Source organism: Phodopus roborovskii, unplaced genomic scaffold (genome assembly GCF_943737965.1).
Source record: "Phodopus roborovskii unplaced genomic scaffold, PHOROB, whole genome shotgun sequence".
In the NCBI taxonomy this organism is placed as follows: domain Eukaryota; kingdom Metazoa; phylum Chordata; class Mammalia; order Rodentia; family Cricetidae; genus Phodopus; species Phodopus roborovskii.
In genome coordinates, this window is record NW_026125059.1 from 14,775,000 (window position 1) to 14,793,796 (window position 18,797).

An 18,797-nucleotide genomic window follows, 5' to 3' on the forward strand; every position below is an offset into this window, starting at 1 on the left:
CTTTCTCACTGTGTAGGTCCAGAAAGTCTGGTGCCTAGAAGCTATTGCTGTGGACACAAATAGGGTTTTATAATCTAACGTCTGTCCCCAGAGTGGCCCCTTATGGTCCTGGCCAACCACCTGACAAGGGGCGCTAATAACTGCCTTGAGTGTAGCTGTGGAGATTCTCAAAGCTCACTGGTAACAAAGGGTTTAGCAGAGGTTGAGTGGTCTAAGACAAAGAAAGCATTATCATAGCTGTTTCTGAAAAGACAGGGGAGGCTCTGAGAGGTCAGTAGCTTGTCCAAGGTCACGTGGCAGATGTGGAGCAGACCCAGTCTATAATCAGGCTAGAGCATGGACGTGACCTTGAATGACATCTAGTGTTTAGTAAGATTTTTTTTAAGAGCCTGTTTCCTTTGTCATTTTTTTTCTTGTCCCCTGCCTACCCAGCCACCCCAGTCTCTAGCCACAAAGAATGAATTTCAAAAAGTAGAACAGGAAACAGGGAAGGCTCAAGAAAACGTTCTACTGTGCTTGCCAAAACAAACACCAGATGTACTTAACCACACTTAAGCAAAGTTCTGTGCTGAATTTTCTCACTTCTGCTTTCTGGTTTTGAGTCAGAGTCTCACCATGTATCCCAAGCTGGCCTCAACCTTCTGATTCCCCTGCCTCAGCCTCCCTCATGCTAAGAGCATAGGCTGGTACTACCACACCTAGTCCTCTGCATTGGATTTTGTGCTAGACATAAAATTCTTCAGTCTTTTCGGAGATGGTTGGTTGTGTCTATGAATTTCCCTCAAACTTCTTCATACACAGCAACAGAAACATAATGTATATAGGGTACCAGTTTTTAAAACCTCACCTCTTACCAGCTATGCCCTACCCAGCAGGCCTGTGTCATGACTCACGTACACTAGGGGGCTGGAAGCCATCAGCCACTGGGATGAAGTAGCAAACAGTCTTGCTGGACCTTTCAGTGGCTAGGCAAGCTTCTCCTCAGCCCTCCTGCCATTTGTGCCCTACCTAAGCTTAGCTGGGGCTCAGCTGTAAAGCAAACCTTCCAGAGAGGAGCAGACCCCTCTACTCTGAGGGGAGGGGCAGGAAGGGAAAGTGAAATCACTTCCAGGCAGGCTTGCCATTGTCCGGGGCTGGGCTGAGCTCCAGCTCTGCAGGTGCCAGGTAGGCATGGTACCCTAACCTTAGGGGTCTCAAGTGCGAATGAAGGGAAACAGCCCTCTATCTCCATGCAGTTATACAACATGTCTACAAGTTGTCTGACACTCTGCCTAACAGGACAGACATCTAAAGGCTGGGAATGTAACTCAGGGATGGAGCACAAGCCTAGTACATACAGACCTGGGTTGAAGTCTTAGATCATCAAGAAAATTAAAAAAAAAAAAAAAAAAAAAAGATAATGGCGGATCTAATTTAAATCTTTTAGATGAGTTATGAGCTAGCTTTGGGACTAACTTCTCTTCCTTCTTCTCTTCTGGGGATCCCACCCAGGGTTTTCTGAATACCACTAAGCTATACCCCAGTCTCTAATTTCTAACATAAAATGAATGATGGTGTTTGATTTCTAGGGCAAAGTTAGTGACCTCAGACAACATCCACTTGGCTCTCCTGGGATACCTGTCTTCAACACTGTGCAATACAGGAAATCTGAAGCTGCCATGCATGAGGAACCCAAACTAGATCCAGAAAATGACCACACAAGGAAACCTGAGCTGCATGGATAGAGATGCAACTTGACAGGAAGTGGCTATTACATGTCCCTCGTTAATCCAGCTCTAGCCACTATCTATGTGTGAAAGACAGAAACCAGAATTACCGAGGCAAGCTGTCCAATGTCCTGACTCACAGAAACCAAGAGAGATAGATAGTAAGTTACTACAGCTGGTTTCCACTATCAGGCAGAGGTGATGTGTTATACAACAGCAGAGAACTAGAGCAAGCTTGAGTCACTTCCGGCTCAGGTTTCCTCTCCAGCTCCTCTAAGAGCCTATCAAAGTTACCCACCAGATACACTGTGCAGGATGAAAAGAAGCAAGATATTATTCCTCTACAATATTCATCCATTCATCCAAAAAACATTTACTAACCACTCACTGTGTACCAGATCTGTGACTACATGTTATGGACAGAAAAACAGCCAGACACAACTATGGCCTTGAAGAAGGCCATGGTCTAGCGAGGGAGACTGACCAAAAATGCCTTAACTCTTGACAACGTAAAGCGTGTGGGGCACCGGGCAGAACTGCTATCAGCACCAAGTGTGCCTTCAAACCCCTTCCCCTCAGTGGGTCTATAAAGGACAGGTGGGGTAGGGCACTGGTACAACAGCCCTTGTTGACATTTTACTGATGGGCAAGCATGACATAAAACCTGCTAAGTAGGAAGGGTTTAGGGATACTTCAGGATATAATATATAAACTTTAAAATGTCACAGGCCTTATTCCTTTTAACTATTGCTAAAAGGAATAAATGGAATGATAAGGGATACCTGGCACCTTCTCAAGTCTCTCTCTCTCTCTCTCTCTCACACACACACACACACACACACACACATCTTTAAAAAAACTTCTTCCCCTTCCCTACATCAATCCCAAAGTGATGTAGATTAGAGACATGCTCAGTACTTTATAAAGCCATTTATAAAATACATTTAGAGTCAAATTTCATTTCTCTATTATTCTCTGGGAAGGATGCACTCCATGGCACCAGGATCCTCACTTTCTTACTAAGTGTCAAAGCTCTCATCTGGAGACATAAAGTAGATTAGCAGTTGCCTAGGACGGGGAGGGAACAAAAGGATGGTGCCAAAAGGATAAGGGGTTTCTTTGTGGGTGATGGAGATGTCTATAATTGATTGTGCTGATGGATATGAAAATACTGAAGGGCACTGACTTGAACTCTTTAATGGGTGAACTCTGTGGTAGGTGAATTCATAAAGCTGTAGAAAGAAAACATCCGACTAATTATGAGAAGGATGAGAAACCCTTCTCATGTAGACTAGTACATTAATGTATTATGCCCTAAGCCTTCCTTCAGAATTTCGGATCACTCTGTGGCTTCTCATACAGGCTGTAACCTGGCAGGCAACATTCTCAGTATCACAGTGTATGGGGTCGCATGCCCTATGCAAAACAGTTTCTTATTCTTCTGCCTTTTCCCTAAAAATAAGGAAGGTGAGCAGAGATGCATTAGTCACGCACCCGACTGGTTCACTTGGCTATGTAACCTATGGCAAGTCAAGCTATACAGTACACCAGTTTCTCCAGGTGGAAGATGATAGCTCCAGCTTTCTTAGGGTGTTATGAGGTTGAAGTACAACAGTATACATGATGCCTTCAATGGTTCCCCTGGTATTGGAAGCCAGACTGAACTGAAGCTCTCCATGTAATTTTGTTTTGTTTTGTTTCGTTTGAGACAGGGCCTTTCTCTTATGTAGCCCTGCTGTCCTGGAACTCCTTATGTAGATCAAGCTGGCCTCAAACTCACGATTCTTGCCATTAATCAACGTCGCTGCTCACAATGGTCTTTCCATAGACTCAAACCAGTAAACTAATGTCATGTTCAGAGTACTTAGGTGTTGAGTGGAATGAAATTAAGAACCAGTTTGTGTATTTCATGATGTGGTGTGTATGTAACACATGGTAACCATCGCTGCTTGATGAAGTTCTAGCATTCCAACATTGCAGACACACTTCTCCCGTGCCTTTTTACTTTCATTTCTAATGATTCTCAATATTAATGCCTTTCCCTTTGGGAAATTTTGAGTGGGCTTTGGGAAAGGATAAAAAATGTATGTACAGTGGTAGTCTCTCTAAACAAAAAATTCTTTGGAAAAAATCCTGCCACGGTAGAATCAGGAATTCCATTGTGCCTTCCTAATACACCAAGAACAGGAATGTTAGAGATTTACTAGACACACCTGATCCCAAGGATGAAATGTCTACAATTCAGATCCAGGGCCTGAGGCCATTAAGGTCAGGAGTTCAACTAATAAATACAGAGAAATCAGAATGATACAGTATAATGGAAAAAGACTAAAATGTCAGGAACTTACGGCTTTTTCATTAACATAGGACTGGTATCTATTGTCAAGGTCAACTCCTGATGACAAGCTACACACTAGCTCACATGTTCCTTGTCTCCTGTTTAATCCTATATGCAACTATAGAATATAAAAGGTATAGTCTTATTTTGATTAAAGGTTGCTGGCAGCCATCCCAATTCAGATCATGTCCATCCATTCCCCCAACCCCCCACTACATTCTCTTTGGGACCTGAACCCCCACCAAAGCAGGTCTCCAGCAATGATGGGAGTCTGGAACATCCCACAGGGCAGCCATGAGCTTCAGCAGTATTAGGTCACCTATCTCAGCCCATGATCCTGGTACCTGAAAGTTCAGATGGGCCACTAGACTGTGAATTCCCTCTAGATCAAAAGTTCTCAAATTCCAAAGGCCAAAGGCACATTTAATGCTCTAAGGAAAACTATGAAAACAGTGACTTCTCTCACTCGGCTGGCCACCTTGCATTCTATCTGTTGTCTCCTCTGCCTCTGCTGTGTAGTCACACTTCTTTGGCTTTGCTGTACCTTAGATGACATATCCAAAAAGTTGCTACCAAGACCAATTCTATGGAGCTTTTCTCCTCTGTCCTAGCACTGCAGAGCTTCCGGATATGGGGGGAAGGGGTGGGGGTAGTGCATGTATCCATACACACACGTGGAAGCCAAAGAAAGGCTGACTTACTGCATTGAACCAGGGTCTCCCCCAAGCCAGAGCTTGCCATCTGAGCTAAGCTGGCTGGCCAGTGAGCTCTCAGGACCCACCTGACTTTACCTCCCAGTGCTAAGGTTATAGGCCCTCAAACCCATGCACCCTTTTTATGTGGGTAGGGGGAATTCGAACTCAAGTCCTCAGGTCCTCATGCTACAAGAAAAAAGTGCCAAGCCATCTCCCTGGCTATCAGGTCTTACATGCCAAGCCATCTCCCTGGCTATCAGGTCTTACATCTAAATGTTAAGCCATTTTTAGTTGGGTTTTATGTATGGTATAAGAAACATACCACTCTCACGAATCATCTTGCTTTCTCACTTATTAAAGAGACTGTCCCTTTCTCCACTGCATATTTTTGACACCTTTGTCAAATATTAGCTGACATTGCATATGTGAGTTTTTTTCTGGACTTTCTATTCCAGCACACTGGCCTGCCTACATGTCTGTTTTTTAGGCAAACATTACACCATTTTAATTACTTGTTTTGTAATATAACTGAAAATCAGGTGTTGCGGTACCTTCAGCTCGGCTCTTCTTGCCCAAAAGTGTTTTAGTTATTCTTAGTCTTTTATGGCTCCATAAGTTTTAGGATTTTTTTTTTTTTCCTTCTGAGATAGGGTTTCTCTGTGTAACTGCCTGTCCTGGAACTTGCTCTGTAGACCAGACTGTCTTTGAACTCACAGAGATCCACCTGCCTCTGCCTCCTGAGTGACAGGATTAAAGGTGTGCACCACCACTGCCCAGCCTAGGATTTTTTTTTTTTTTTTTAACCTAAAAAAAAAAAATCTTCCTAGAACAAATCTAGAAACCCTCCTGCTGTGGCTATGGCCAAGCACATACCTGTTTCTGGGAGAAATGCCACTAAAATTCTGATAAGGACAGTGCTACATGTACACTGTTTGGGTCATGTGGAGACACTGACCACACTGATTCTATCAGGCAGATTCTTTAGATGGTGTGGCACAGATACAGTCATGAACAAACAGGGTTCCTACCCGTGACCCTCTCTACTTGCTCCAGTGACTCCACTCAAGGGCATCATACTAATGGCCACAGCTCCTCCTGAGATGAAGGGCCCCTTCAGTGTGCATGCCAGATTAGGGCAGGCATTGTCCCTTTCTCTCACAGGACTAACAATGCCTCCTCTGGGAGTAAGGCTGCAGGCCAAAAGGAAACCACTCAGGGAGTTAAGCAGCCACACTCCGAGCTGTCAAGGAACTCACCCCCAAGGCTGAGAGGTGGCCTCAAGGTATCTGGAGAAAAGGTCTTAGGAAAAACACTAACTGGACAAGCTGCCCCAGAGCTCAGATTTAGTTGATGTGAGTCACCAAGAGAACACAGAGGAGCTGTATCTCTTGTTTCTCCATGGCCTCTGACATTTCTGAACTGTCTACAGGATTGTAAGTTCTACAGTGGTCAGATATGGGCTCTTGTAACTCACCTGGTGTCACCTCTTCGGACCTCTGTTTGGTTATCTGTAACATTTGGGTATTTCACAAGACTCAACTAAGTGAGATTAAGAATCATGAAAGTAAAGTGGTTGTGGTAGTACTTAAGCAATCCCAGCACTCGGGAGGCAGAAGCAGGTGGATTTCTGTGAGCTTGGGTCCAACTTGGTCTACATATACACAGCAAAGCATGGTGTTTTTATCCTAATACGTGACTTCGCCTAAACAAATACTATTTCTAAAAGCCTTTGGTTATGGCCATGGCCAAGTACACACCTAGCCTTCAGTCAGCATTTGTTCACTCCTCCCTAAAGATGACATCATGAGAGAGAGAACACAGGACAAACAGCCTGGGTGAAAGCCCAGTATCCTTGTGAGGATTTCAACAAAGCATTATGTGACCAACAAGACAGAGGGATTCGAAGCCCTAATTGGGCATGTAAAATATCCACAGTGGAATGAAACAAGAGAAAAGTAATGCCTACTATCCTTTAGTAGACGAGGCAGCTGGTGTTCACAGGTATGAAGGGACCTGTACTGGGCTACTCTACTTTACACTAGATGACTCTACCCACCGTCCCATCTCATTCCCTCCAAGGAGATCACCTCCCCAGGCTGTGACTTTCCCTCATCAGGGTCCACTGTCAGGAGGAGCACAGGCCCTGAGGAGAGGGGATGAGAGCAGATGCAGAGGGTAAGGAAATTAACTTGGCCCAGTTTTCTGAAGGGTCACCTTTCTAAGCCTGACTTTCTGCTTAGAGCCATAACGGTAAATAAGCCTGGACTGTTCACAGCCATTTGCAGACTCAGCTCCTTCTCTGTATTCCCTGTATCCTCAGGATGCCCAGCCTCTCCGTCCTCTGGCCCTTCTCAGTGCTGCTCCAGAGGCCCTGGAGCTGCAGCCTGTTTGGCACACCCCTCTGCAGACCATTTCTCACCTGCTTCTGCACCTAGTGCAGACAACAGTTACTCATCTGTCCAGCAGATGCAAGCTCCCTGAAGGCAAGGACTATGTCTGCCACTTCTATGACAGAACACCTGACTATCATAAGAACTGAGAGCACTAGCCCTAGGCAGCCCGTTCATATTGTGCATGCGCATGTAGTTTCCTCCCAAATGGAAGGTGCCTGTCCTATCCCTTCTCACAAGACTGCTAGGCTGTGGCCATTTCTTTGCACTGAGGTTGGGCTTTGCTTGTTTTGGTAACTCTAACAGTCTTAAAATGACAATTCCCATAACATGCCCTGGTTGTTGTGAACATGTCTTTATAACAGATACATACAGAAAAAGTTGGCATCACACCCAAAGTTGCTGATCAGCTACATATGACTCCTTCTGTTTGGGTCTATGGCTGAAGAACCCTGCTAAGGCACCGGAAGGAAGATGTCTGTCTGGTGCCATGAAGACAGCGCCTGACTGGGAAGACCCGTGACAATGCAGCATGTGACACTGCAGCATGAGCTAAATAACTGCTGCTTAGAGCCACCCTCCTCCTTAGGCGACTGAAACCCCCTTGAACTTAATCTACAACCTACTGACTTTCTTTCAAGCAAGAGAAAGGGAAAAGACATGCACACAAACTCGGGATGTGATGGCACAGAGGTGTGAACTGCATAGCTACCCACCTAGTTCAATTTCTTTTTCCTGCTTGCATGTCTTCAGATTTTTCACTCTTGATTAATCCGTGTGGAAAGTCTAAGAAACCAGAAGAAGAAAAAAAAAAACAAGATTAGAACCAGACACACTCTGGGCTGTAAACTGGAGCACTCTTTGGGGAGACAAGTTTGCAATCTGTTAACATGAAATGAGCACATCTGTAGAGTGAACCCAATGTTCAGGAATTGGTACCAGAGATATATTCAAATGAGTAAAAGATACTGTGTGGAATTAACTGTCTACATGGGATGAAGTTAAATTCCTGGGTATCAGTGTGCCAAGACACCACACAGCTACTTCAAGGTCAGTGGTGGTGCACGCATGCCTTTAGTCCCAGCACTCAGGAGGCAAAGGCCGACAGATCTGAGTTTGAGGCCAGCCTGGTCTACAGAGCTACTTCCACAGCTAGGAAAAAAAAAATACTGTGAGATTGCAATATATGAAGCAAACAATTGCATATATTCCTGCTGCTTTTTTTGTGAGGGACAGTTTCCCTATGTAGTCCCAACTGGCCTCAAAATCTCCTTCTCAGTGTTGAAGTGATAGGTGTGTACATGTGGGACAGTGAGTTGAATGTGTTCTTACTCTTTGGGGCAGGTGGGGAGTGGTGGTAGTGAGGATCAAAACAGAAAAGGGCTTCTATTCCATTGTTCTGTTTGTTTTGGTTTTTTTTTTTTTGAAACAGGATTCTGCCTAGCTAGCTCACAAAGGCCTATATGCATGTAACTCTAGATTCAAGGGATCTGACACCCTCTTCTGACCCCGATGGGCATCAAAATATACACACACACTTGTTTTATTCCAAGTTAATCATCTTTATGTTTACATTATTTTTTCTATTCATTTATTTGAGACGTGGTCTCTCTACATAGTCCTAGAAATCTCTAACTAGACCACACCTGCCTCCAATTCATTGAGTTCCACCTGTCTCTGCCTCCCAAATGATAGCATTAAGGGTATGCTTCACCATACCTGGGTCCTTTTATTTCTTTAACCCCAAGGAAGGTGTTTTGTTTGCTTGTTTTTAATTTCTTGTTCTGTTACTTTCTTGTATATTTAATTTCAAATTTTATTTGTGTCCCTCTTGTGTGTACATGTGTGTGAGACACAGAGGACAGACATGGGGGGGTATGAAGCTATATCTGTGATCCAGATACTTTCTAGGTCACAGTTCAAAAATTTTCAGTAACAGGATGTCTGGCTACCATCTTGCATCTTGGCTGGTGACCTGGTGTGTTTGTGTGTGTGTGTGTCTGTCTGTCTGTCAAAGCAGCTTTTTTTTTTTTTTTTTTTTTTTTTTTTTACATTTTTTGTTGTCAGCCTAGCCTTTAACAGTTGAGCCATCCCTTCAGCCCAAGAATCTTTAAAAACAAAAAGACCTTGGCCAGGGCCAGGCAAATCCTAGCACAAGGGAGGGATTTGAGTTTGAGGCCAGCCTGGTCTACACAACAAATTCCAGGCCAGCTGGGGCTACATAGTGAGACCCTGTCTCAAAACAAAATAACTGAAAATTTAAAAGGTCTTACTTATCCCCTTCACATTGCCACCACAGCACCCAGGTTCTGCCTAACAGGGCAGGACAAATGGAGGTGGCAGCCCCTACCCACTCCGATGGTAGATCTGCCTGTACAGCAGATAGCATCAGAGCATGCTCCCAGGATACACAAATGCAAGGACCCCAGGCCCAGGGAGAAACATACCCATGTGAAGAGAGGGTACTTAGACAGCTACCAGATGAGAGAAAGCACTGACTGATGATTTATTTTACGAACTTTCTCTACATTGTCTAGCTTTCCTTCCTTAAACATGTTCTAAGTTTGTAACTGAAGAAGGAAAAACATCGCAATAAATGTTATAAATACAAACCAGCCAGGTGGTGGCGGCACATGCCTTTAAGACCAGCACTCAGGAGGCAGAGGCAGGCAGATCTCTGTGAGTTCGAGGTTAACTTGGTCTACAAAGCTACAGAGAAATCTTGCCTCAAAAACAAAACCAAACACAACAACAACAACAACAAAAACCCCAACAGAAAATTCACTAGAGACTTTAGACTCCAAGTCACCCATCCCTATAGTTGGGATTCCCAATCCTGGGCCATGCCAGGAGGGGCCCCTGTATTTTGTAACGAGAAATTTCTCCCCATTCCTCTAAAGCATGGGGAACAGGAAAGTGAGGGAGCAAGTGTCTTTGCTGCAGCAAGAGCTGCAAAGCTGTTAGCACAGGAACTTGAGGGGGAGTGTGGGCTAAGAGCAGCTGGAGTTCAGAGCCTCTGTGGGAACCCACTGCATAGCGCCCCACAGCCCCCCACATAGTTCCCTTGTACCACTTGGCACAAGCCACAGTAACTGTTCACTCCCCTGCTGGCTTGGGAGGTAGCTCCGTGATGGAGTGTTTGTCTGACATGAATGTGGTTTAAACATCAATGCTTTGTTTAAAACAAGACAATACAAGCAAACAAACAACAAAAAACAAATAGACAACAGCAATGACCCAGGAATCACGTAGAATTTTGAGCAGTGCCTGATAACATATACCTATAACTTATTACCCAAGGAAGGAAGAGGTAGGAAGATTAGTAATGGCAACTTCAGCTATCTAGTGAGTTTGAGCCAGCCTGGATTACATAGGATCCTGTCTCAAAAAGAAGAGGGGTGGGAAGGGAGAGAAAACAACTAAAGCTGGTCTATAATCACCTATTCCTCTAGCCCAGTGCTCAGTTTTGTGGGAATGTGACAGCCAGCCCTAACTTGATGGCACTATGCCCGGAAAAAACTACTCTATCTCAGTCGTTAATGACCCTTCTTTTTGTTTTCCCTGGGTGATTTGGTTTGTGTGACAATTTATACAGGACTCCCCTGTGATGGCTAAGGAACTTATTAACCCAGTACTAGGCATATCTAATAACTGTTGACTTTTGTCCTGAAATGCCTGTGAGATCCTAGTGGCCTGCAGGTGTTAGCCATGTGAGATAAGGAAAATGGTATTACTGCTTCGTATAATGGGGATGAGAAACAACCCAGGGGAGTGAAGCCTCTTCCTCTTCCAGCTGTGGATTCCATAGAGCGTGAGATAACTGTGATGCCCACCTTTAATGTTCATCTTTGATGTTCACATTTATAAATGCTTCCATAGACCCTTCTGGCACGACAGGCTTCTGATTTGGCTATAAGACTATTGTCCTTCTAGCAGTAAAAATAAATCGTTTAACCTAAATTCGAATTAAGTCTTTGGTCTTTTCCAGTGGATTCAAAGTCTAGAACAATGAGTCCCTCAACACTTATAGAATAATAGGGAGCACATCTATAAAGCACTACACAGAGTTTAGAGTCCTGGGGCACAAGTGTGCATTAGAGATAGACACTTCCTTGCTTTGGGGCTCAAAGGTCCATTATCCTGTCCTACGGTGCCAAATGGAAGCAGTGATTTCTTCAAACATCAGCAAAGCTTCTCTTACATTTGGGAAATGCTGGCTTCGTAGAGTGATACGTTCTAATCACCATCTGTTGGCCTCATAGCTGAGTGCAACTCCCAGAGAAACCATGCCATTTAGAGGAAGGTGGCCAGTGTTCCAGCTGCTAAAGGGTTTCCAGGAGGTGGTGAGCACAGCCTTGAGTAATAACTGTTTCCAAGCACTCCACCCCTGACTCTGCTTAGCAATCACGTCTGGTGCCTTGAGCTCAACTGAGTAGACTGGTGGGCTCAGCTTCTCACAGCTGCAGGTGCCAATAGCTTCTTCCCTCTGCTCCCAGGCAGGAGCACCCACCTCTTCTTCCTGCCTCCATGCTGATGGCCAACTTGAAGCTGAGCATTAGGTGTCCAGGTGACAGAAAGTAGCCCCAAAGCCTGGTTTGTAGAGGCAAGAGGCAGTCCTGGGGTACCTCACATAAACACCATCCTATGAGTAACTAACACTCTTCCGTGTAGTAAAACAACAGTCTAGAGCATGTAGTTTGGTTTTATTCTGTTGCTTTGTCATTTTGGTGGTGGTGGTTGTGGTGGCACTGGCCTGGAACTCTCTACATACATTTGAGGATAGCCTAAAACTCATGGTGATCCTCCTGCCTTAGCTTCTCAAGTGCTGGGATTACAGGTGTGAACTGCCATGCCCAGCTTAAGAGTTTGGTACCAATGTGCAGGTGCTAATTTACTGTATTTCATCCACCCCCACGACACCCTGTGGGATAGGCTGAGTGTGATCCCAGCTTTCTCCAAAGGCAGACAGGTTCTGGAGGAGGAGTGAAGGTCTGTCCAGACCTCTCAGCTAAGTGAGGTGGGGGTGCTCTTTCCTGCTTTCTCACCAAACTCCAGACTGAAAGCAGAAGCAGTCTAGACACCAGAAAGTCCAGGGATCACAGAAGCCCATAGAGGCGAAGGGCCAGGAGCCAGGCAGTAGGCTAGAATGTATAGCAAATTAAGTAGGGTATGGTAAAGAAGTAAAGCACATGACCTAAGCTGTAGAGTTAGACTAAAACACCACTCTGCCTTCTGACTTTGGTACAATACCCCTCTGCAATCAGACAGTGAAACTGAGCCACAGGGAAGTGGTATGAACTGGACAGCAGCTGGGGGGCAAGTTCAACAGTGGCAGGGACAGCCTAGTCTTCAGCACACTACCTCTATCTCCTGCAAGGTGTGAGAACTTGAACAAGTTGCTTCCCATCTCCGTACCTCTTTCTGTAAGATGGAGAAAATCTCTCCCATCACTGCTGTGAAGACGAAAAAGAATCAGCAAAGTTGAGATGCCCAGCCTTGCATGTAACAAACACTTGAAGATAGGAAACCTACACAAGAGCTCAACACAGAAGTGTCCTCCACAGCCTACCTCCACTCCCAAGATGCCCTAAACTCAGCACCAGGTGACATGTCAGGAAGAGCCCTTTCCAAGCATCATGGCCTCATTACCTCCTGAGAAAGAGGGATGGTACCTATCCAGAGGCCCCAGTTCTAGGGGCTAGGCTGTGGGCTGAGGCATAGAAGAAAGGCCTAGCTTCCCAGTGCCCTGCTACAGGGTAGCCAAAGTCTGCCTTGGATGGCAGAGCCACTGGGGAAGTCTGCAGCTTTAAGATATGCCAAGGGACTGTGAGAACTCTGACCTTACTTCAAACAGTTTCCAAACAATACATCCTCCTGAGGATTGGGGGTCTCTGATGGCCCTAAAGATAAAGAGTTAACAAGACCTGGAACAACAGCTGATTTTTGCTTTTGTATGCATCCTAGCTATGGACATTCTTTCCCTGCAGCAGTGGTGGCCAGGACACTAGAATAAAAGAAAGGGCACAGAGGCAAGTACAGGGAATTTTTTCCCCTTCCACCTCTCATCTTTCTTGCCAAACTAAAAACTGAAGTGGTAGATTTTAAGTTGAAATGGAATTGTTGAGGCAGGAAAAGGCTCAGCACTGGTTCCCAATTCCCCCAGCTCACAAACACTTAACTCCAGCTCCAGGGCATCCTGTCACTGCCCTCGGGCCTCTAAGGGCTCACTTGCCATTAAACCTGACTTTCATTTAAGATAGGGATCTGAACTAAGGTCCTTGTGCTCACACAAGCAAGCAATTACTCACTGAGCCAAGTCTCCCGCCCTGTGTCCTCTTGATTTTCTCACCCAGCCGGATTTTAGCCAGTTTGGAATACTGAAAACTGAGGGCACCTGGCTTCAAAAGCTACAACAGTCAGCCTCACAAGAAAAGAAACATTCACGTGATCATCTGGTGTTGTCCCCTCATTTAGAAACAAATGAGAAAACTCAGGTCCAAATGTACCAAACACTTATGAAAGGTCACACACTTTCCTTGGGTGGCTCTTTACTACATGGTGGCTTTATTTTTTGTGATACTGGGGATGGAAACCATGTATGGTGACAAGTGCTCCACCATGAGCTACACCTATTCTGTTCCCACTTTTTGCTTTCCAAGGCTGGACTATTTCTCTTTTAGCTATAACTTCTCAAATATATTTAACATGCTTGCCTCAAAACTGCCTGTATCTCCATTTCTGGCCTCTGCAGGTACTGGGCATGAACATAGTACAGGTAGATCCTCAATATACATGCAGGCAAAACACTCCAACACATAAAAATAGAATAATTTTCAAATATCAAATCTATTTCATCTGCTAATCAAAGAGATGGGCCACAGCACTAACCACCTGCGGATCTCAGCTGAGACCCATAGAGGGACCTAGAGGTAACAAGGGCCCTCCCTTCCTCTCTGCACATAGTGACCTGCCTTGTTTAAAAATCTGAACACAGACTCCAAGAGAAGGAAAGTGCAATTGCTTATATGGTCAAGAAAGACAGCACAAAGCCAAGGTTAAAAGGAAGCTCCTCAGCCTGGAGCCGCCCCCCCCCCCCCAATACACACACAATTGCTACAGTATAAGGAAGATACCTTATACTGTGAACCTAAATAAGTTGGTATCTGAAATTTAACAAATTACCAGCACTTGAGAGGTAGAGGCACAAAGATTAGGTTTTCATATACCAATTTTATGTGTGTGAGAAATGTCTTTCAAGAATTTATAAAACTTCTTTCATTGGAATTTTAAAAAAAAACCTTTGTAACCAGAAAATGATTAAAAGTTTAGGGATAGTAATTTCTACAGTTAGACTTGGCTTTTTAGCCTGCATGTAGGCAAGGTGGCATTCTGAAGGCTGTGGGGACTGCTGAGGCTATGTGGTAATAAGTCTCCAGTGGGGATGGAGCCTACCTGTGAGAAGAGGCTCCCACTCTGCAGCCCTGAGCAGCTGCAGAGAAAGCTGTACCGTCTGAAGCAACTGTCCACGCATCATAACATAGAAACAGAGCCTTTGTGGGCAGCAGGCTGGGGTGGGGTAGACAAGGCAATGCAATTGTACTCACAGGAGCCAAGTCTTCAAGTGCAGAGGTCCCGGGTCAGAACGGAAGGTAGGGTAAGAAGCTAGGGTTCAAAAAGGGCTGCGCAGAGAGCAGCAGGCAGCTCGTTCTGCCCTCTCCCTGTGTGTCTCCTAAATGAAAAGCACTTGAGGTTTCAGAGGGTGTTTCCCACATCTCTGGCCAAGCGAGTCCCCATTTGTTGTAATCCAATTCTCGGCCTGATGATGTCAACACTCAACCCACTTGCTCAGTTTCCATCTCTGTCCACGAGAGAGATCTATTTCCTTTGGACAATGAGCCAGGGGGCTCTAATGGCATCCCAGGCCCGGCACATGTGTCAAACATCCTTCCTTCAATTTTCAACACTGAGACCACAGTGACAAAAGGCTTCCTATGTGGCGGGTCAGTCCCAGGACTCCCAGCCTGCCGGCATGAGTCCCTCTGCTTCTCAGTCACTGGGGAAGACCGGCCACCTGCGTTCTGCTGTGCTCCCATCCGTTTCTGTGGTGTACAATGTGCTCCATTAGGCAGGAGACCTCTCTATGCTTCCCCCATCTCTGGCTCTCTGGCCAGTCCTCCAAGCTATTTCATTTCTTCGCCTTGCTAGTAGTGTGCTCGGCAGAGTATGTGTGTCCTTTTGTCCTTACGCACACACAGGACAGGCTGGGACACAGCACTGGTCTGTTGCCTGGAGAACTGGCTTCAGGTCTTGGCTCTGCCTCAAGCCAAGCCACTGGGCCTTGGTTTCACCAGTGAAATGATAACATGGGTGTCTTTCCTGCCTGATACCCCACTGGAAGCCAGTGTGTGCAGCTTATTATCAAATGCATCTCGGAGCATTTTACTCCAGGCTACCAGCCACATGCCTGAGCAGGAAGAAACCTCTTCTTCCCAAGATAATGCCTGGCCTTGTGGGCTCCTGGGCCCTCACAGCACAGCTAAGACATTTCTCTGGGAGAAAACTCAAAAGTATTCACTGAAGGAGTCCCGGGGGATATAAAAAGAGACAACATAAACTACTAGATAAGATAAACAAGTAGAGAATGTAACTGTCCTTAGGGACAAACCCAGCAACTGTTAGGCTAGATCATAAGAATGTTGCATCTGCAGTACACTCCAGCAGGGAGATGGGCAAAACTCTCCACTCTTGCCTGTGAGAAGCAAGGGGACCTGGGCAGGGAATGGGAGCACTGTCAGGAGTCAGAAGCAGGACCTGAGCCCTACATAACTCTCTCTCTCTCTCTCTCTCTCTGTAAAATGGGACGCTAGTGACTTCATTTTAGGATTATAAGAAGTAATATTTACAAGGGGATGAAGACAATGGTCAGTACAGACCAAGTACTGGGAAAATGTTAGCTCTCACTGTTGTATATCATCTATTTTGATTCTCACAACACCCCAGAAGAATTACTATTACTCTTTCCTCAATAAGAAAAACAGAGAAGTTATGTGACATACCTAAAGTCACACAACTTGAAAACAAAAGGGCCAGAATTAGAAACCGTGGCTCCTAGCTCTTGACTAAGTCAGAATGAATGTCACAATGCTATTCTTAAAACAGACATCCCACCCAGCCTGATTAAGGGAACACTCCAGCCCATCAGGTCAGAGGTGGGCTTATTGGCTTTGTTACCAAAATGCTGGGTGATTTTAACTGCCTCTCCCCAAAGGGACACAAGCCAATCCATGTGCATGCTATTTCCATGGGGACAGGAGGTTACAGAACTCTGCTGGACACAGCTCTTTATGGCAGATAGGGAAGGCTGTGGCCCTTTGTAACTTAATAAGAATGTTAATTAGTTCTCAGAAAACTTTGATGCTTATCAGTACTCCAGCAAACAGGCTCTTCATGGGAGGGTGTTTGTCAATCAGAAGGCTCTGGAACAAGTTGGTGAGCTGTGGTAGAAGAAAACCCACCAGCCTGAAAACGCTACGGGAGCAACACCAACAACTGGGAGAGATGTGGGGCCCTCCCAGTCCTGCCTTCCTCCCACTGAGGAGGACCCCAGGCAACTGGTTTGTGCCCTGGCTGCCCAATGGACGATGGGATCATAACAGCACTTTCCCTAATAAGTTCTTTGTGTGCACTGTATGTGAATACTTGCTTGTGTGGATGTATATACATGTGTACACATGCATGTGGAAGCCAGAGATCTATGCTAGGTGTCTTCCTCAATCACTTTCCACTTTATTGCTTTTCAGATTATTTCATGTGCATGAGTGTTTCGGCTACATGCACGTATGTGTACCATGTCTGGTGCCTGTCTGGATAGGTCAGATGAGGACATGGGATCCCTGGAACTGGAGTTAGGGATGGTTGAGAGCCACAGTGGGGGTGGTGAGAACCTAACCCGGTCCTCTGTAAAAACAGATGTCACATCTACAACTTGTTCTCTGTGCCACAAAGCTACAAAGCCATGCTGAGATTTACACCTGTAAGCAGAGTTTCTTAGCCAGGTGGCCCAGCAGAGGCAGGTGGATCTCTGAGTTTGAGGCCAGTCTGCTCTACAGAGTGAGTTTTAGGATGTCTAGGGCTAAACAAACAAAACAAAGTTTCTTGCCATTATTTTTCCAATTATAATAATAATAGCTTATGTTAAAAAAAAGGGGGGGGGGACATCTACAGAACAAGAAAAAAGACGAGACAGCCACCTATCGCCTCAGCATGTAAACATTACCAGAGAGCCTCCAAAGAATTTGGGAATCAGAAATGTGAATCACGTGGTAAACAGTGTAGTTAATCCCACAAGAGTCACAGAGACATGTTCAGTAGATTCGCTTGAACTTTGCCACATAGGCCAGGCTAGCCCTGACCTTCCAGGGATCAACCTTCTCCTTATTGTGGATACAGGCCCACTCCTGGCTTTTTACATGACTTCTGGGATCTGAACTCAAGTCCTCACAGTTGAAAAGCAAGCACTTTACTGAACCATCTGGTAGTACCTCCCAGAAGGCAAAGAACTTTCCCAAGGCTGCACAACCTACACGTTTCACAGGAGGCAGCCTGGCTGCCCTCACAGTCTTACTTGCCACTGTCACTCTGACTACCCTAACCTCTGGTTAATCAGACCCCACATTAAATGTCGCTTTCCTGGGAAGGCCTTGTTTGATGACAGATTAGCTCCATGCTGGAATGATCTCTCATTCCTCTTAGCATGTTATTTTAAGTACCTGTTATGTGTCCTACCAGATGGGAAACATCTCTCCATTCCAAGTGCCTCAAACAGTCCTGAGTGCGTGTGTATATACACACACACACACACACACACACACACACACACAGAGGCACAGACAAGCACACACACACTGGCACCAACAGACAGACGACAGACAAACGCGCACACACACACACACACACACACACACCCTCATGCCTTGTATGCTATAAACAAGGCCCTCCCTCTGAGAAAGGATTATTAGAGAACAAAAGATTTCCCTTCAAGCAGTTTCTAAAAAAAAGTGGTGCCAGGGTCAGGCATGGCGGTGTACACCTGTGGAACATGAGAAGCACACTGCTGTATGGACCCCCAAGAAGGGCCTCAGCCTGGAAGAGACGGTAATGGAGGACTTAGAATAGCTAATGCTGGCCAACCAGCTCCTATCTCTACCCCTGCAACACAATTGGAAGCTCTATAGAACTACAGGGGTGGGGAGTAGGGGTATCTTTACATGACAGGGGTGGTCTAAGGTTTCTCCCAGGAACCTGACCTCCTTATTATGACATCTGAGATATCTAAGTCTATCTGCTGGTCCTGTTCCTGTGCCCTGAAGTAAACACTCCTTCCCACATGGGGTATCCAACAATTTCCTAGGAAGACAACACTTACAGGGCAGACAGCCACCTCCAAAGGGGAAGGTTTTATAAACTGCTGTCTTGACGAATTCTGAACACGGTTTCCATACAGCATAAAGAAAACAAACCTGAGCTCTTGAGAATTGACAGTATCAATGCGGAAGCCAACACATCATGGGGAGGATCGGGGGAGGACCAACCGAGAGTGGGAGGAGGACAGTTTGCAATGCAGAGGGAGGTACAAGGCAAAAAGGATCTTGATTGTAGAACAAGCCTG

At 45.5% G+C, this 18,797-nt stretch overlaps 1 protein-coding gene across 3 annotated transcripts in view; it reads right to left on the minus strand.

Moving 5' to 3' along the window:
* Pkig (cAMP-dependent protein kinase inhibitor gamma) overlaps window positions 1-18,797 on the minus strand; it is a 64,944-nt gene that overhangs the window by 16,598 nt on the left and 29,549 nt on the right. For 2 of the 3 annotated variants that reach the window (XM_051186742.1, XM_051186736.1), the window contains exon 2: window positions 7,846-7,915. The exons of the other annotated variant lie outside the window; for it this stretch is intronic. The gene's annotated coding sequence lies outside the window, so the exon portion shown is untranslated. The remainder of the gene's footprint in view (window positions 1-7,845; window positions 7,916-18,797) is intronic. 3 annotated transcript variants of the gene reach the window in all.